The sequence below is a fragment of the Cryptomeria japonica genome, chromosome 10 (assembly GCF_030272615.1).
Source record: "Cryptomeria japonica chromosome 10, Sugi_1.0, whole genome shotgun sequence".
Lineage (NCBI taxonomy): Eukaryota > Viridiplantae > Streptophyta > Pinopsida > Cupressales > Cupressaceae > Cryptomeria > Cryptomeria japonica.
The window spans coordinates 589,123,585-589,145,137 of record NC_081414.1 but is presented as its reverse complement, the minus strand read 5'-3'; the positions used below and the strand labels follow the sequence as shown (position 1 = coordinate 589,145,137).

The 21,553-nt window shown below is 34.9% G+C and overlaps 1 pseudogene; it reads left to right on the top strand.

The window, feature by feature from the left end:
- The first annotated feature begins 1,117 nt into the window (after window positions 1-1,117).
- On the top strand, window positions 1,118-10,434 carry LOC131077830 (ACT domain-containing protein ACR4-like; annotated as a pseudogene).
- The last annotated feature ends 11,119 nt before the right edge of the window (window positions 10,435-21,553 follow it).

Below are 21,553 nucleotides of genomic sequence, written 5' to 3'. Positions count from 1 at the left end.
TCAAAACTGTGAGAACTCCATTGTTCTCCTTTTTGTAAACATCAGAAAACTGACCTTTCATGAAAATTGTTTTGTGAGTTTGTAGACAAGTTGTAGGTCATTTATCCATTGGTGCATCACCTTAAGCAATATTTTTTTGGTCAAATTTACGCATATCCTCTTATCACTTTTCTTAGATATTAAGTTAGTTTTAGGTTATCTAAAAGGAGTCGACCTATAATCTAGATGTCTACTCTCACAATAGGATACCCACAACCTGAGAGTAGTCCCATGTTTCACGGGATTGCATTTTTTTCATGCTTGCATCAGGTGCAAATCCCCATGACAATAGTTTTTTGCACGTTCGGTGGGACTATTGAACTTCTCTAAGTTCATAGAAGACCACCTTGGTTGTTGTTTTGGTGTGAGTAGTAGTGATTCCAACCTTTGGGGGTAAGAAGTCATCACACCTGGGGGCTCAGGGTTCAAGTCAATTGGTTTCAAAGATCAAGTGATACAAATTACTAGTGTTCTCATCATGTTTTCCACGCTCTCGTCCTTGCTCAATCTCATTATTAGCCAGTATATGATCAAAATCAGCCCCAAGAGGAGGTTTTTGGTACTTACCAACATGACTATTTGCATAATCAATCTCCAAAGCATCCTTACTAGGCTATATTGGACTTTCTCCAATGGTTTGACCATGTGTTGTGGGCTTAGAGCCAAGGGTTTGAACTTATGCAGATTAATGATGTTAGTCAAATACTCTCACACATGTATGATATGTTGGTTGACATAAAGAGTAGAAAAAGACCATTATGTAGCAACAAGAAATGACTAAACATGCCTATTTTTGTAACCAAAGGTTGAAGACACAGAGGATACAATTTGAAGAGGGTCTTGAATGAAAGATAGCTGCTAAGGAGGGGCAAATGAAGCTCTTATCTGCTTAGGTGCAAAGAAGTCAGGCTTATTTAGAATATCAACATCAGCTATTTGGAGAGAGTTTTGAAAAGAAGAGAGTTAGCGCAAAAGAGGAACAGATTCAAATAGTTCCTACTATTCTAGAGCAGACCATTAACCAGCACATCTCACACAATATAGAGGAGACTAAAGATATAACTTGTTGCATTTAGCTATGGAGGAATATAGAAGTCAACAACAACAAAGGATTGAAAAAGAGAACACTTGTTCAATTGAATCCTTGAATGTTATAACTAATAAATTTCTTTGTTCTGTTAAAAATGAGGAAAATGTCTCAATAGTTCATCTACAAGAACATGGAGATGGAGTGAAAAAGGTTGTTGCAGAGGACCAAATTTCATCTTGGATTGATGAATTACCTTCTTTTGTTGGCAAGGATGAATATTCAAAGCAACAAGAGGAGATCAAGCAGTGTGGTGAGTTGCAGGTTCAAGTTTCAAGACAATAGCCTGAAAAGCTTGAAAAAGGTGTTGAAGGCCACAATTTCATAGTTTCATTTGGTGATCTTCCATATTTTATTGAGCATGATGAGGAGGGTATAGGTATAATTTTAAGTCCTCAAGAGAGTGGTCATGAGCTCAATATCAATCCTCTCACACAAAAATGAAATGAAAATCATGAAGAGGATCTATTTCAAGCTGAAATTGAGTTTTTCTTCTCATGTCTAGATGTTATGCCAACATCGTTGGAGGAAGATTATCAAAAACAACAAGAACAAGGAGTGGAAGTGACCATGTTCAACCCCTTTTGTATTAATAAATTAGCAGAATCAGACATGGAATCAAAGAAAGATTATGGTCTTGGTGGGGTTGAGTTCATTCTCTCAATTCCAAAAACTTCCCTTGAAGTTAATTTGCATAATCTTAGCAAGTAGCTTCCTTTATGGTGTTTAGAGGAGAAAGAGGTTGTTGCATTGATTGAAAGTGTGCTGGAAGAGGCTATCTCATTGTTTGGATGTTTGCCTCCCTCTTTTGAGAGATAACCTTTTGTTTTGGGTATCCAGGAGGTTGAGTTATATGCAAGTATTGTTTAGGTTGAGCAAGAGAAAAAGTTGGATATTACTCTTCAAGATCTCAATCAGGAGGCCAGTAGTGGGATTTCTAGTTTTTCCCATTCAAGAGGTTGTCCTATCAGACATTTAGCCAGTTTAAAGAGAACTAAAATAGTAGAGGTTGTGCTTGCGCCCAAGCATAAACATGCAATCGAAGAATAAGCTGACTTTGCAGTAGCAGTTGAGCATGATCAAGTTCAGCTTATCTAGTTCAGGACAACAATAGACATGATCAAAATCAAGGTGTAAGTGAGCTTATCTGCATCTTTCATGAAACACTGCAACAATTTAGTGAATATCTGCTTGTCTTTCATATCTTTTCAGCATTTTATAACCATGTAATGCATCAATTGTTGATTAGAAAGGGGTGTTATTTTGCAAAACCAGTCAATGGTTTTGTTTGACCAGTTTCATTGCTGGTTAGTTTCGGTTAGAGTAGTTTTAGTTGTAGTTTTGTTTTCCCAAAGTGCCTAGTGCATAATTCTGTAGGAGTTATAAGGAGTTTTGCTTCTTGTTGTAATGCACTATAGTTATTAAAGGAAAGTGTTCATTATATGAAGCAGAGAAATTGTGTATTCACTGCCACACACAAACAAAAAACCTCCTTTCCATAGCTATAGTGTTCTACAACAGTGTGTTTCTGTGTTGTTTTGTTGTTGCCCTATCCTAGTCTATCAATTACACACGTACAATCCATGACAATAAGGTGTTAAGCTCACTGCCATAAACCACACACGTGTACTCAATAGGTTAGGAATGATTTTGAGAGAAAAAGAAAATTTTTACACTGCTATGAGATGCGTGTTTCAGTTTTCTAAAAGTTACAATGACTATGTGCCCAATGGAAATCTTAAAGTAGTTGGTCAAGATGTTTAGCAGGCAAACATATAGTAGATGTCACTAGAAATGTTACCTTTTTTCGCTACAAGATCAATCAGGTAGAAATTTTATGTTTTATAAACAAAAGGTACATTTTTGTTCTACTTTATTACATTCATACATTTGAAAGGAAGAAACTGAAGGATTTCACAATCATATTTCCTTATGTAGATGCATATGATTTATAGAAAAGTACACAATTTCAGAAGAAAATAATTTTTTATTGATGAATGTACAATGTCTCACACACCATGAGACTAACTGATATGATGCAAATGAAGAGTAAATAATATATTTGAAAATGCAATGTAAATGTAAAATGTAGATAAAGGAGGGTGACTTGTCATTGCTTGAATGACGAGTCCTCTTTGAATTGCTTGTATCAAGTTGTCTCCCTGCTACCTTGAGTACTTGTATTTGAGTAAAATAGTGCGTTAGATGTAATAACCCACCATAATTAACTCAACAAAATTGACCATTCTTTTTTTTGTTGTTGTTTAATTTAATCATTATGTTTGATTCAATCGCATACTTTGGGCATCCATCCATTTGGATTAGGCATTCATCCATCCGGGATGAGAATCTAACCATACGGGCTAGGCATTTGTCCATACGAGACATAAGATTTCATCTATCCAATACGGGATAGGCATCTACCCATACGGGGTAGGCATCTATCCATTTGGGATAGGAGGTGCTCTGGCCAGAGACTTAGACTCATCAAGACCATTCGGGTCTTGAACCACTCACTAAGTACTACACTCTTCTAACAGAAGTGCACTGAGGTCATCATCCTTAAGAGTAATTAAATAACATAATACAAGCTTGAATTCCACCTCGGAATTTGGCTTAAAGCCTTGGGAAGTCAAGCGAATCCATATGGGATTCCTTCCGAGTATGCGTTGAATTACTTTTTCCATCTTATTATACTTCATTTTTCAAATTAGAATTCTTACTCAATCCTTCTTCTTACCAAGCCTAGACCCCACCCACGAACGCCTGAGTATGAGGGACAACTCCATCCCAAGACTGCCTACATACCCGCTTCGGCACGAGATAAAGGTGTAAAGTTTTTAGTTCTATTTTCTACTCTATGGTTTGATGTAAACTGATTAGTGGGTATGCAACCCTTTCTAGGGTCAATGTCCCAGACAATTTCTCTGCGGTTGCTACCCATGATGGTAGCGCTTAAGAAAAGGCTCAAGATGGCCTATTGCTTGTGGCCTAAAATAAGTAGATCCTAATTCTTATCATAAGTGTCACCCTTGACCAATTGCCAATCGACAACAATATCTCTTCAAAAATTAATTCCATAAAAGCATTTTTACTTAACCAATCGTAAAGGGGGTTTACTATGGTTTAACTCAACGGATGTAAAATCGTTTGAAAATTATCTTATTAGATTATTGATCCAAGGGGGATTACCCACCCCTTGGATTTTAGCTTCCAAGTGTCCCTTATTACTCCTCGATGATTTATAGGGACGATGCCACAGACTTCGTTGATGTAGCTTTATTAGGCATTAAGTGCAGTAGTTCAACACAACGACATTACTCGTAAGCGTGACCTAGAGGCACCGTATAAACTGAACGCTACTAGGTTTTGGTTTCCATCTTCCTTTATTTAGTTTTCTAACTAAGAGCTATGAAAACATCATGCTTGAAAATAATCACAAAATGAATGTACATAATTAGACCTTTCAAAGTTAATTATTTGAGTAACTGCTTTGATGGCAACCAAGTACCATTTGATAAAAAGAAATACCATTCTTCTACAACTCAACTAATTAATATATAATGGTATGATAAAGGCAATTATGAACTCATATATTAAAACATGTAACTTGTATGAAGATAATGGGAAGGTAACTTTCTCATCAATGAATGCAATTTAACATATAAGTAATGCGCATGATGTAAAAATAGTGACATTTACATATGAGATTAAGTAATGTTTACTTCGATCGTGAGAATATTTAAATTATAGAGTTACTAGTTCCAAATGAGTGATTAGCTTATACTTTTGGAAATTTTGGATCAAATCGTAATAATAAGACTTATTTGTTTTTAAGTGAGCCAAATCACTGATCAAGTAGTCCAATAAATCCCTAAAGGGATTGAGACAATAATTTTTGATTTCAATCCTTTCCTAATCTATTAACTTAAAATTTAACTAAACAATTGTTAGCAATTAGCAAAAAATGTAACTAAAACAATCATTGATAATTAACTTAAAATTTAACTAAAACAATTATTAAAAATTAACTTAAAATTTAATTAAAAACGATTATAAAAAAAATTTACTTAAAATTTAATTAAAACAATTATTAAAAATTCCAATTTGCAATTTCAAGAGTATAATAAATTAAAAAGCGAAATTGTTTTGTTTAATAGAAAATAGGGGGAGTGGGGACCGTGGTCCCCTCCACTCCCTTGCAGCCACTGCCGTGACAGTGACTGCAGGGTAGTGGGGGGTACCACTGTCTCCTCCAGCGGTTACAATAACCACCACCCCTGTATGCCTCCGCAATCCTTCGAATACTTTTCGAAGACTGTGCAACATTAATATGGTTTTTTTAACATTTGGAATAATTTTAATATAATGCAACATTAATAAATTTTTAACATTTGACACAAACTTTATATATATATATAGTTTACATTTTCAATTATCTAATGACATCCATATATATAAACAAGGAGGGTATTCATTTATAAAAATAAGAAACAAAATTTAAACAATTGTTTTAGATTTGATTTTTTTACAGTAAACAGGAGGTTAACATTTACAAAGAGAGAGAGAGAGAGAGAGAGAGAGAGAGAGAGAGAGAGAGAGAGAGAGAGAGAGAGAGAGAGAGAGAGAGAGAGAGAGAGAGAGAGAGAGAGAGAGAGAGAGAGAGAGAGAGAGAGAGAGAGAGAGAGAGAGCTCATTGCAACATTCATAGGGAGGAAGTTTATTTCCAGATTTCACAGGGGAATTGTTTATTTCCAGAATTCGTTTCCAGTATTCACAGGAGGATTTTATTCAACTGATAATCACAAAAGTTCAACCAATATTCACAGAGAGACTTTATTCAACTCATTTCACAAAGATTTTATTCAACTCATTTCATAGAGATTTTATTCAACTCATTTCATAGAGAGATTTTATTTTAATTATTATTCACAGAGAGATTTGTTTAACTAATAATCATAGAAAAGAATTATTTAACTAATAATCTCAGAGAGATTAAAGAATGAGACTTAGATTTTCATTCAAAGAACCAAAGAATTGAAAAAGATCCAATCACACAGGGAAGAATTTTAACCTCAGAAAGAGAGATTTTAAACAAATGAAAGAACATGATTTTCTTTTTGCTGAAATCTTAAAAAGAAAACAAAAAAAACAAGATCATGTGCATATCTTCTTAAGGAAAATAAAATAAATAAATAACTATCCTTTGCATGCACTATATGAAAGCATTATCATTATTATCTATCTCCAAATAAAAGATTTAAAATCTAATAAAAGAATTTCTTTATATAAAGGAAGATCCATAACTATTTTTGATATTACGAATTTCTCATAAGTAAATGTAAAGATAAACAACAAGGAGAGAACCTGGTTTATCGAGCTTGATGTTGAATCCACTAGCTACCCTTATGATCCTTCCTTGCAACTTGAGAGAAATCCTTCCAACCACAACTTAAAATTCCTGCAATGAAAATAAGACTACCAAAAAGATCTACTTCCAAGACTTGGGAAATTTTCTTCACAACATGATCAACTCCCTTATTTGAAACTTGCATATAATTTTATAAGAAAATTCCCTCCATTCCACTATCCAGAAAATTTAATTAAAAAGGAGATTCTTTCCCAATTTTGGACTTCATGCAAATTGATTAGACTTAGTGGGGGAGTTACATGCAAGGTGGTGGAGAATCCTCTAGAAGCTTCTTATTCTTCCTACAACATGTGCCATAATTGGATGTGGAAAAATAAATAAATAAAAATAATGTGTATTTTCCATGTGTGTGTGTGTGTGTATTATTATTTTTCATTCTTTTTATAACATTTATTCAATCATTTAAATATCTTATCCAAAAATATAATAGAATTGTATTTTAAATCCAAAAGTGATAAAGGAGGGTTGCGACATTAGAGAAATGAAGGGTCATCATCTCATATATGCACATGAACCTACAAACATACAATCTACCCCTCATGTGCATCAGAACAACTAGTGTCTCATTAGGCCCAGGAAACAGATATTAGATCAAATCAACAAACAAGAAATAAGATATGCACTATTTTTATGTAACTTGTTTGCTTCATGTGCAAATACAAGAAAAGTAAATTACAACATGTAGAGTAAAATGTGGCTCCCATGAGAGTTGAGCCCAACATGTTTCTAAATAAGTGCAATTTCAAGCTTAGATGTAGTGACAGAGGTATCAAGGTTCATCTCACAGTCAGAAGGCAACATAAGCATTAGCAATAAAGCTTGAGACAAATCACAGAAAGAGTAAAGTAAACAAAAGAACATGCTAGGGAAGCCTTGAAGCATCAACATAGGGTATATCAGTTCTTTGTCTAAGAGGAATCAACAAGACATAGCCCCACTGTCCAATCATAGTTAATAGACCTTATATAGCAGGTACACATAAGTTACTGTGAATAATATAGGAAAAATTGTTCATTGCAAAAGATGCTATATATAGCAGCTACAATGTCATGACTATTTTAGAACAATGATAATAAGGCATCCACAAGAGCCATCAACAGTCAACAAGGATATTAGCAGTGTTCTTCAAAGAGTATTCCAATAATGCATGCTATTGACAGCAAAAGGACAATGAGAAGTCTTCACTACCAAGATAATGAGAAGTGATAAAGATTGCAACATATATCCTCAATATAGTCAACACTCAAAATACAGTCAGGTTTGCTAATAAACAATTATGGAATAAGCTAAAAAGGAACAATACTTTAAAACAATGAGCATCTTATGGAGTATAGCAATGAGGAATGTCCTCTCATATACAGTGAGTATGGACATCTAGAGGCAATGAATTACAATTAAGTGAACAAATGAATGAGTGAGTTCACTCTAAAGATAGGTCCAAAGTAGAGGGCCTGTGATTCACTAGTAGAAATATGGCAAATAAATGACCAAGTGACTAAAACTTTTAGTCACAACAAGTAAAAATGACCAAATTTTAGTCATTTTTTGCAACACAACTATAAATGACTAAATAAATGACTAATTTGGTCATTGGGTAAGAAAACACAACTAAATAATTAGTCATACAAATAAAAATGACTAATTTGATCATCAGATAAAATACAAAACTAAACATCAGATTTATGCTTGAACAACAATTTTATATAGGTATAGGTATGTGTATGTGTATGTGTGTGTGTGTGTGTGTATATATATATATATATATAGGTATAGGTATAGGTATAGGTATAGGTATAGGTATAGGTATAGGTATAGGTATAGGTATAGGTATAGGTATGTGTATATACATATATATACACACATATACATACATATATATATATATATACATATATATACATATACATGTATATATATATTATATATGTGTATATATATATATATGTATATATGTGTATATATATATGTGTATTTATGTATACATGTATATATATGTATATATATGTGTGTATATATACATATATATACATGTATGTATATATATACTTATATATACATACATGTATGTATATATGTATATACATATATACATATATATACATATATATATATGTAAATATAAAAATAAAAATATATATTTATATATTTATATATAAAAAACAATATAAATATATGTATATATACATATATATACATATTTACACACACACACACACACACACACACACACACACACACATATAACAAATGTGCTTCATTATAGTTTTATTTCTTAAAAGGAGGAATTATTTTCCAAAAAGAAAGAGAGGGAAAGAAAAGTATCATAGGAGGGAGTTTTAAACTTTTATTTTGATCAAAACTCTAAAGAATGCCCTACTTTCAAGCAAATGACTCATAAAGGCCACGAAAAAGGGAGAACAGTGAGTTCAATAGGCAGATGTAGAGCAATGGAGAGGAAAAGCCAATATTCATGAGCTTGAACCACTAGAAGCAATGAAGAAGAAGCACATTCTCATAATGAAAGGCAGATATTAAGAAATAACCAACAATGTTTGAGGCAATGACACGGAGTTTTGAGGGAGATGAGTTGGGGTTTTGAATCCTAGAGTTTCAAGATACATGGTCAATCTTCAGATATTGTGGTTTTCCTCATGTTTCCTTTCAAATATTTCTTGTTGTCTCCTCAAGTTCATTCATTGATTTGGAAAGGCATTTCTTTTTTCATAAAATATAGATCCATTGCTTGGGGTTGAATTTGATCAAAATTCATGCATAAGAAGGCTTGGAACTCCTACAAACTATTTCAAAGATTTGTTTATGCTCTCTTTTTATTTCAAATGGTTTTTTAGTTAGATGTGTGTTGTTGTTTTTCTTTTAAAGTTGTTTGAGGTGGTTTGGCTTGCTACTTACATGTCGACAGTGCTAAAAAACATGGTATTCTTTTGGAGGTTGTACTAGTGCTTACTAATTTGAATCTCTTTATTACCAAAGCCTACATATCTTCTGATGGAGGATGGTTTATGGATGGTAAATTTTCAATCAGTTTTTCCCTTGATGTGTTGGAAATGCTAATCTTGCATTTTTTTTTATTGTGAATCGAACATTTGTGTATGTTGATATGGCAGTATTCCATGTAATCGACAAGTATGGCAAGAAGATAATGAATGAAGGTGTAATTGACTACATCCAACAGGTATTACTATTTCTATTTTGGCTCTATGATTTTGAAAGATTGGTCTCGAAGCCAATAGAATCCAAATTTAGATTTGTGAAGATACTTGGAACAAATGCTTGTTTCCTACCCACTTTAAGGAGATATATAGGAGTGAAGGATGCAATGAAGCATACATCAATTGAACTAATAGGAATAGATCAGTCTGGGCTACTCTCTAAAGTGTTTGTTGTTCTTGCAGACCTTAAGTGTAACATGGTGGGGAAAGAGGTATGGACCCATAATGTGAGGGCTGCCTTTGTTTTGTATGTTACAGATGAGATCATAGGTGCCCTTATAGATGATCCTTAGAGGCTTCTCAGGATCAAAGAGCCTCTTTGCAATGTTTTGAAAGGCAATAATGATGTAGAAGGTGCCAAAACTGTGGTCTCTATGGGTGTCACTCATATAGAGTGACGCCTTCATCAGATGATTTTTGTTGATCGTGACTATGAAAGAGTGAACAAAGACAGGGCAACCTCCAATGAGGATAAATCTAGGCCATTGGTAACTATTCATAACTGTATAGAGAAGGATTATTCAGTCGTTAGTATTCACTACAAGGAGAGGCCGTAACTTCTGTTTGATATCGTATGCACATTAACAAACATTGACTATGTTGTTTTTCATGGCATAGTAAATGTGGGGGCCCTTGAAGCATATTAGGTAGGGAATGGAAATGTATTGATGTGTCCTTCAATCTTAAGTTCCAAATTATACTTGATTTCTATGCTTGTTCAATAAATAAATAGTTGGACCATTGTTTTGTTATTTGGGGTTTGGATCCTGTAAATAACAAACAATATGTCTACCATATAAGCCACACCTTTCATGAAACCCGACTCAGCTTTCATTTTCTACACCTGAATGTCATATATTATTAAGCTAATTAGCAAATAAGAACGAATCATCGATTCTTAACTAATTAACAAACAACAGACATAATCAATGAAAATCAATACAAAATGATAAGTAAATTCAAATAAAAACTCCCTCATTCTGCATCTTTGCTTCCATTGTGCTTCTCCAATTTGAGTGGTTGGTGGCTCTCAGGTATTGCACCAATTTCTTGCATACAAATATTTTGAAGACTCCAATTCTATGATTCTAAAAAGCTAGATTGAATTGATGAAAATGATATTGAATTTATAGATTTTCAACACAAAGGGGGCGAGAAATAGAACTCAAGTGTTGATTGATAGATAACTAAAATTGATTGCTCAGTGAACTAGTCATGATTGATTTGTTAACTCAATAGATTGATCTATTAACATGATTGATTGAACAGTGAACTCAATAGATTGGCTAGTAAACTCATTTGATTGATCAATGAACTGAATATACTAGGGAGATGATTGAATTGATGGACTAGTCATAAAAAGATGAATTTGAGTTAAAAAATATGATTGATGAGTTAACTGAGTCAACTGATTAGACAACTGATTTGATCAATTAGTTTTGATTTAGCACGTGTTGTAGGAATTTGAAATTGAATTTGATTTTCATTTTCAATTTGGACTTGAATTTGCTCATTCGAATGCTGAAATGCACATGAAATTAACTGAAATTCAGATTTGATGAAATGTGAAATGAAATTAGATGAAATTAATTGGAATTATAATTTGGGGAATTGGAGGAATTTAATTAATTAATTTAAACAATTTAAATGGAATTATTTAAACTTAGGAAATAAAATTAATTAAATAATAAAGATTATTTAACTAAGGAAAAGGTCGTAATTAAATAATTGACATTTAATTTGATGAATACTAAGAGGGGGGGGTGAATTAGTATGCCAAAAATTTCTGCACTAAAACACTTACAGAGTCTAAAGATAAACCGGTAAAGCAGTCTAACAATCAAACCGGTTACCACACTTGCAAACCAAAACACGAATAAAGCATTCACCCACAAAAGGAATACAACCATAACACAAGATATTTGACGTGGAAACCCAACTGGGAAAAACCATGATGAGATGGAACTCACAAGTCACTATCTGCAGAATAGAAACCAGACTAGTTAAGGTCAGACTGGTTAAGGTCTTACAATGTTCTTCACCAGAATAGATCTTGTTAGGAATCTCAATCTCTGTTAGGAGATAAGTTCAATTAAAGACTACCTTGTTAGAGGATTTTAGATTCACATGTGTGAACCACCTTGTTAGAGGATTTTACAAAGGCTTTGAGGCCTACCCGGTTAAGGGCTACAAACTTGTCAAAGATGTGAGTAATCAACAAGTGTTTGATCTATCTAATAGCACAAACTGCTTGGTTAGATCTAGTATTGCTCATAGCTAATGCATTCCAGCATTACTTTAGTCTTCTCTCTCTCTCTCTCACACAGTTACAACTTGATCTTCTTAGATAAGATCGTTCTCAACTTCCACCTTAAACCCTAGCTCGATATTAACCCTTTCAGCACCAACTTAAAACCCTATACATGATGTCCTTTTAAAGGAATCTGATTTCATGTCGGTCCAATAGGATTACATTACAATTTCCTAGGTTCAATGAATCTAGACATACTCAGTAACATGACACAAAAAGCACTATCAATGTGTTGGCACCGTCAAACAATTGGTGGATTGGTAACTCATCACAAAATGCCGGTTGGTAACTCTTCATAGAGTATTACCAGTTCATACAAAATACCGGTTGCTAGTTTGACAAAAAATGAAGACTGGTAAGAATGTGTTGTGCCACTTTGCTCCCTCATACCGCTTGTGATCTATGAACCACTTGGGGTCGACATGCCGCTTCAGACCAGGAAACACATTATGCAAAATCACCACTAGTCTAAAGACTAGTATGTTGAACATGAGCTCATACATATAAAGGGGATCTCAATGCAAGTGTGTGTCCATCAATGACAATCACAACATAAACAACAAAAATGCCAACAATCTCCCCCTTTGGCATTGATGGCAACACTTAGGAAAATAAAATTTTGACATCTAAGTGTTTTACAACAAAAACTTGCCATTAACAAAATTGCTCCCCCTAAGCATATACACTATCCCTTAATCAACACAATGTATAGCAATTTTGCATATAGAGCATAATCATTAGAGCATATAGCATATATCACAACATATATCAAAATTTCAAAATAGATGCTTCTCCCCCTATGTCAGAAGATCAAAATTTTAAAACCAAAAACCAGATATACTTCTCCCCCTTTGCCAACAATGACAAAGTACCGCTAAAAAACCCTATTTCCATATATAAAAAGTTTATGACAATAATGAATAATACTTGTCAAAAACCAATTTATAGTCCTACAAAAATTATTTCATGGATAGGGACTAGGAGTCAAGTAGGGAGGTTGCCACTTCCTTCTCTGTCTGCATCTGGGATACCTGTTCGTCCATGGCATCTACTGTGCTCAGTTCCTATGTGACTGTCAGGGCATCCAGGTTCAGATAACACTTCTAAAGAATTTGCAGTTGTGGAAGTAATACCAATTGAAGCTCCTGCAAATCCCTAGACCGTGTGTTGATCTCTTGTTCCATCTTGGCTGACTGGACCTGGAACAGGTGAATGGTTTGCCCATATGCTACAAAGGAATCATAAGAAGTCTTGAATGTGCTCAAGTAGGATTGTAAGTCCATTTGAAGTTGTTGCTTCTTGGCTAGCACATCATCACAGAATAGATGAGGTTGACAGATTTTGCTGAGTAGCAAGTTTCCCTCATCCAAGGCATTCCTTATGTCCTTTTGATCTTTCAACAGTTCAGTCCTAAGCTCATTCAACTTCTTCGCTAGAGCAACATTAAGAGCCTTTTGGTGCTCTTTCTTTACATTGGCCTCTGCTGCTTCTTCCAGACTCTGCACTTGATCATCCACTATAGTACATAGAAGTTTGAGTCGTGCTAGTGATGATTCAGTGTCAGGAAGATTGGTACTGGGGATTAAATTGGTAAGTGTGTCTACAGCCGCCTGAATAATATCTTGTTCCCTTTTCTTGCGAATGCCTTCAAGGGGCTCTTGGGAAACCTTGATGCTCTACATAAGCTCAGACTCACTTGCAGATTAGAGATCAATGGGGCTCGAGATAGCAGCCGGTTTGGCTTGGCTACCGGTTGCCTTAGGAGTTTCCATCTGTGTGCTCTTCATCGCTTCAATTGTCTTATCTGCTTCTTCCTTCTTTTTCCTCTCCTTTTCTTCTTTCTGTTTCTCTTCTCTCTTTTTCTTCTCTTCCTCTTCCTTCTTCTTCTTCTCTTCTTCTTCCTTATTTCTCTTTTCTTCCTTATCCTCTTCTTCTTTCTTTTTCCTATCATCTTCTTGCTTCTTCTTTTCTTCATCTTTTCATTTCTCCTCTTCCTCCTTTCTCTTCTCTTCCTCTTTCTTTTATTTCTCATCTTCATCCCTCTTCTTTTTCTCTTCCTGTTCCTTTGCTGCTTGCTATGTGTCCTCAACTTGTTCACCACCCTGATCGGCTTGTTGCCCCTGTTTAGTTCCCTCAGAAGGTATGTCCTGAGTGACATCTTCTATATCCAGGGCATCGACATCAATAGTGTCGATTGGTTCTTCCACCAGGTTACCTTCCTCATCAAAAACCTCATCTGGTTTGGAAATAACCGGTTCCTTTTTTGATTGGAGGTTGACCATTCATGCTTTGTGAGAGCTGATAGCATGAGCCATATGCTAATGTGTATATTTTTCAACATCATCAACTCTCCCCTCCAACAACTAGAGTCTTCTTCTCCTTGTGAAGAAAAGACCTTTATTTTGATCTAGGGCATCAAATAATTTTGAATTTGAGAGTTTGGGGAAGTACTGTGCAAAGACTTTCTCCCTAATCTCCTATTCCTTTTCAATGGCAATGCACCATTTATTATCTAATTCTTTAAATAATGAATCCGATGTCTGAGATTTAATCTCTGATGGTGATCGGTCATTTTTACATAAATAAAGAATGATTTCCTGTAGTACTTCATCTATTTCCTCTCTATTAAATTCATCATAATAATCTATTAAATTATGAAGTAACTTTCTCCTAATATTTTTTACTATTCTTTGACAATGTGTCAAAGGTTTGTATGAGGAGATGTCTATATTTATCGGTGCGGATGCTGCCGATTCATTCTTCTTCATCTTCTTTGTCTGTCTTGCCTTCTTTGGCTGTTCATCAGACTCGGTTTCTTCAGAGTCCAGTTCATTTGCCTTAGTCTTCCTCTTTCTTTCGAAGACTTTTGCTGGTGTTACCTTCAGTTTCTTCTTTGCCGATGACCACTTGGTCACTCTTGGAGTTGCAGTGGTAGCCGGTGCCAATGCTGCAGGCACTGCCTTAGCTTTCTTAGCTACCGGTTCTTTTCCCTTCTTCACCGATGGTTCTTCGACTGGTGCAATCCTCTCCAAGTAGTTTCTGGTCCTCTTAACCTTTGGATCAAGAGGTGAGGCAATAAGGGTTGAGGCATACCCTTCTAGCATGTCAAACATAACTTCATAGCCCATATGCTCCACTTCCTCCATTCTAGGCTCAACAACCTCCATTAAAAATTTGTCCACCTGAATAGTGAAACATATGTCATCTTCGTATTTCTTCACTATGTCACCTGAGATTCTTACCCTCTGACTCATCTTTCTTCTGAACTCATCAAAATATTTTTTCAGTACCTCAAGGTAGCCAATTCCAATGGCTTGTACACTGTCCTTTATCTGCTTGGTTATCGGTTGGTCAGGGGACCACTGGACATCTCCTACACCCGGAAAGTAGCCTTGAAAATAAAAGAACAACCCTACCAGTAGTTGTCCAAACTTAAACCTCAGTGAGTTTTCTTGTTTGATTGCCTTAAGATTTAATAGGAGTTGCCTCTGCATACTGGTGCATAAGTCGAAAGATGCATCCTCTTTTATCATTCGGTAAGCGGCATTTACCACTGCAACAGATACAAAATTAATCCTGCTAGCTGAAAACATTCTGTATCCTATTACCATGCAGGCGTATTTCACCAGATCATCCTTGATAGGATTGACTGTCATACCCTATGAATCACTTGTTGAACCGGTGAGCTTGGTCATTTCCATTTTGCTCACTTTTCTCAGGGCTGGCACTTCCCCTGTGTTGCAGAAACTAGTGACTGCATGAATTGCCTAAGGCATGATATCATGCATCATCTCTAGGTACATCTTGTCACCATGGACTCTGCTCAAAAGAATTCTGATATGATCCTCCATGAAATCTTCCAGAAAATATACTGCGTTGTGGAATTTCTTCTTCTCTATGACACTAAATTCTGGTTTGATCTTTTTGTCCTTGCCGCAAAATAGACCTAACTGTGTGTGAATGGCTAAAGACCCTAGGTCTTCTATTTTGCAATCAATATAATCAGAAATTGCTTCTTCGACTATAACTCTAGCTAGAACTTGTGACAAAACATTATATTTAGACTTCCTCTGAATAAAACTTTCTGACTCAATTGATGTACTCAAACTGGTATGTGATGTAGAAGCCATTGAAGAGTATTTCAAGAACATGAAAAATACCTTTCAGATGCAAATTTAGGGCTTCCTAACTTTGCTTCACTTCACTCTCCGTCGGATGCCAAATCACTGCTTTGTGTTCTCCACTACCACTTGCAAACTGGATTTGAATCTCTTTCAAGGTTATTCAATTTCTTGAAATCTAATCTCAAATCACCTTTTCTTCGCTCTGCACTTGAAAACTTTTCTTTGCTCGAAAATAGATAGTGAGAAATGATTTGAAAAATGCATTTATACATGTCTCTCACCTACCATCATTAATGCTCCTTTATTAGGGCGTAAACCCTAATTTGCCTTTTTACCATTTCCGGTCTTATGCCAAGTGACAGGTATTGCATATCAGTTAAGGTCTTTTACTGGTGTCAACTGGGGGTTTGAAAGCATTTTGCCGTTTGCTCCCCCTAAGCCTTTAAGGCTTAGTTTTCGAGTTCTGATATTTCCACACTAGGTGCAGAAACCGGTTCCTCTTCCGACATTATTGGTTTCTTCTTCCATGTTTTCTTCATGTCTCCTTGAACTTTTTCAACATCTATTTCTCCTTCCTAAGTAACCGCCGGTTTGTTGCAGTGATAGCAAACAAGTCCAAGTGCTCTCCAAGGTCCATTGTACATATTTCCATTCTTCCTTATGCATGTTGCAGTAGTGTGACCATGACCATGACAGATCATACAACTTTCTCTCCATCCGATTGCCGCTTGATGACCACCACTTCTTGACTGATGATTGAAGACATTAAAGCGGTTGTGGTTTTGGTTCATAAAAGGTTCAGGACCAGTTCCTTGGGTCCTTTGAGGATATCATCCAATGTTATTTATTACAGATCTGCATTCAAATGCTCTATGCCCAAACTTGTTGCATGCATAACAATGACCATTGAACTTAATTGATCTAGGTACATTGTTGATAAAGTAAGGAAAATTATTGTAGGCTTTTCTCCTACATAAATTGGCAGTGTGTCCTTCTTTAAGACAGTTAAAGCAAACAGGTTTGAATTTTTGCTTACCTTTTCCTTTGAGTGCTGATTGCTTCTTTGATGCTTCAACATTTGTTCTCGAGGATTCTCCTTCCTCATGTCTAGAAAAACCAAGACCATTGGTATTCTTTGCCGGTCTAGATGACTCAAGGTTTTGCTCTAGCTTGAAAGTACTTTTGCCACACTTAGCAAGTATTTCCTTTGACTCAAAGATTTCTTTGGAAATAGCAGTGTTTGTCTCCATTAGACTTGCATTTTCTGAGATGGCTATGTTTAGTTCTCCTTGCATGTCTTCTTTTTCCATTCTGCTCTCATGAAGGCGAGTAGTCAGTGCACTAATCTCTTGTTTCAACTTAGAGATCTCATGATCTCTATCCTTTATTCAATCTTCAACTTTTTTTCAGTTCTCAAGCTCTTGACTAAACCTAATAGTCAGTCCTTCCAACTCCTTTCTCAATTTGGAGTTTGAATCATTCAGCTTATTTACTTCAGCAATCATGGCTTCCATGTTAGCTTCATCTTCAGAACTACTTTCAGATAGTTCCATCAACTTTTCTACATGTTCTCTCCTTTTTGCTTGAGATGCCTTGTATTTGACCATAAGATCATCATAGGCTTGCTCAGACTTAGTGAGCCATTGAGTAAGTTCCCTTATGGTGTATTCCCCCATATCTCTTTCCAAGTGGTTAAACTTATAGAAAGGTAGGCTTTGATACCAATTGATGAATACTAAGGGGGGGGGGGGGTGAATTAGTATGCCAAAAATCTTTGCACTAAAACATTTACATAGTCTAAAGATAAACCGGTAAAGCAGTCTAACAGTCAAACCGGTTACCACACATGCAAACCAAAATGCGAATAAAGCATTCACTCACAAAAGCAATACAACCATAACACAAGATATTTGACGTGGAAACCCAACTAGGAAAAACCACGGTGAGATGGAACTCACAAGTCACTATCTGTAGAATAGAAACCAGATCGGTTAAGGTCTTACAACGTTCTTCACTAGAACAGATCCTGTTAGGAATCTCAATCTTTGTTAGGAGATAAGTCCGATTAAAGACTACCTTGTTAGAGGATTTTAGATTCACATGTGTGAACCACCTTGTTAGAGGATTTTACAAAGGCTTTGAGGCCTACCCAGTTAAGGGCTATAGACTTGTCAAAGATGTGAGTAATCAACAAGTGTTTGATCTATCTAATAGCACAAACTGCTTGGTTAGATCCAGCATTGCTCACAGCTAATGCATTCCAGCATTACTTCAGTCTTCTCTCTCTCTCTCTCTCTCTCACACACACACACACACATAGTTACAACTTGATCTTCTCAGATAAGATTGTTCTCAACTTCCACCTTAAACCCTAGCTCGACATTAACCCTTTCAGCAACAACTTATAACCCTAGACATGATGTCCTTTTAAAGGAATCTAATTTCATGTTGGTCCAATAGGATTACATTACAATTTCCTAGGTTCAATGAATCTAGACATACTCAGTAACATGACACAAAAAGCACCGTCAATGTGTTGGCACCGTCAAACAATCAGTGGATTGGTAACTCATCACAAAATGCCAGTTAGTAACTCTTCACAGAGTATTACTGGTTCATACAAAATACCGATTGCCGGTTTGACAAAAAATGAAGACTGGTAAGAATGTGTTGTGCCGCTTTGCTCCCTCATACCACTTGTGAACTACGAACTGCATGAGCTCATACATATAAAGGGGATCTCAATACAAGTGTGTGTCCATCAATGACAATTACAACATAAACAACAAAAATGCCAACATAATTAATACTTGGAAAAAAGGGGTTTGATGATAAATTAATTAATAGATAAAAATTGAATAATTAGTAAGATAGATGATGATTAACTTAGTTCAGAAGAATAAGATTAATATTAATTTAATAATTAAAGAATTATTTAACTAATAGGACAAATAATTAGAACATGATCAATGAGACATTTTTAGGTTTCTACATTTGCCCCTCTTTGAGACAATGTCGAAACGACATTGTTTCAAAGAAAATAAAAAAATTATGCCCCAGTATGCCCCAATGACACTAGGGTATAATGCCCCCTCGAGAGATTGTTTGTGCATTGAAGACATGAATGATCTCTCGAAAGAAGAAGAAAGTTAGATGAATGAGGAAGAATAATTAATTTATGACATGAATGAGTTTGATTAGAGAAAAGAAATGGTTAGAATGATTTGTAGATAAGATTGATAGGATTGATTTGATAAAGATAAAGTCTGGTTTCAGGAAGGACACATCCTATATAAGTCAAAAATGATTAAAACGTTTGGTTTTAGGAAGGATACATCCTATATAAGACAAATGATAGATGATCATTTCTATTTTCAGGAAGGACTAATCGTGTATAAGACAAATGATAGATCAAAATATGATGAATAATGCATAATAATTGATTGATAGATAGAGATGTTATTAAACGAAATGAATGATTGGAAGAATTGAAAAGGTTTATTCAAGAAGAAAAATGCTTGATGAGAGAATGATCTGAAGAGACAATCAACATGATGAGATCATAAACAATTGGTATGAACTGAAATGATATGATGATGATTTGATTGATGGTGAATAGTCTTCTTGTCTCTATTCATAGTGCAACACATTTTCATCATTGAGCCTTATTATGTAACAATGAAGCTTTGTACACTGGGGTATAAGGAGCTAAGATGCATAGATATCTCATTGCAAAGAAACAAACACATAGCAGACAAGGAATGAACCCTCCATTCTGGGAATTAGGCTAGGGGTTGAGGTATGTGTGGCATTCACAAGCTGAATGTTCCTATCACAGACACCCACTAGAGAAACTACCCCAGAACTTCATTGGTTCAAACCACAAACAACAAACAAAGAAAAGGATCATGCCCATCACAGCTCCTCTAGTCACTTTTTGGACATCCTTAAGTAGCTAAAAGAAATGATCTTTGTCAATTTGATAAAAAGAGTCAACCAAAATAGACAAAACTCAATAGTTGGACTGACTGTGCCTTTTCTTTGATATGTTTTATGTGAATTTGATAATGTTTGGTTTCAGAAGTTTTGGACCCCGTTTAAGATTGACCTATCTGGTTTCAAGTGTACCGATTCTGTTTAAGACAAGATGTTTATCACGTTGATAGTTTGATAGTGATTCGATAGACAAGATAGTTGATTAGCTTGATTGTAGATGTTTGGTTTAAGATAGTTATATCCTTTGTGAACTTCATGCGAAGTGTTTGTTGGATAGCGACTAGGATATTTGATTCTTGCGAGATATGTTATTGCAAGTTTTCAATTGATTTTTCAATGTTTTTGTATTTTTAGTTTATTTTTGAAGAGATTTTCAATGTTTAGGTTTTTTTTTTGGAATTTTCTCAATGTTTTTGTTTGATTTTGAAAAAAATTCGATGTTTTGGGATTTTGATGTTTTTGATTGGTTTTGTTTGATTTTGAGTTTTTGATTGTTTTTTATTTTATTTTATTTTGGATTTTTTTGAATGTTTTGCTATTTTTATGGTTTCAAATGTTTTTGGTATGGATGAAACATGACCTGCCATTAATTGATAAAGATAAGACTAACTTGGACAAAATCCAATAGTCATACTAATCTATGTCATTGTTTTGATTTGTGTGATCATTGATAGGAATGTCTGCTTTCAAAGAGTGAGTACCCTGTATAAGACCAATATGTCTAGTTTTGAGTGTACCCTTCCTTGTATAATACATGTTGATGTTTGATAAAGTTTGATTGATTAACAAGACATGTGATCAGTTTGATTGTAGACTTTGAGAGTTTGCTTGTTGTTGATTTGATTTGATGGATGGCCCATGCTTTCTTGCTTTGATTTTTTTATTTTTTCATGACATTTTGTGATTTTTTAATTTTTTCATGACATTTTGTGAATGTTTTTGATTGATTTTTTCATGACTTTATTTGATTATTTTTTTGATTGATTTTTTTAGGACTTTATCTGAATGTTTTTGATTGATTTTTTCAGGACTTTTTATGATTTTTAGAATTTTTTCAGTTATGCCCCCAAGTATGCAGACCTATGATGATAACATGATGATTCATAATGTGGTGGAGACAATGAATTTTTGATATGATTTATGCTAGTGTAGGATGCATGACAAAAATGCAGTTCCTATTCGAACAAGGATGAGTGTGTGTGTCTTTCATTCTAAAATGCATTAATTGGATTAAAGGTGTGAAACGTTTCAGAGATAGGAGTTCAATCCATTCTCAAAAGACTTAGACCATCCAACCTAAAACACTATGTAACCAAGATTTATGAATGGAGGTGT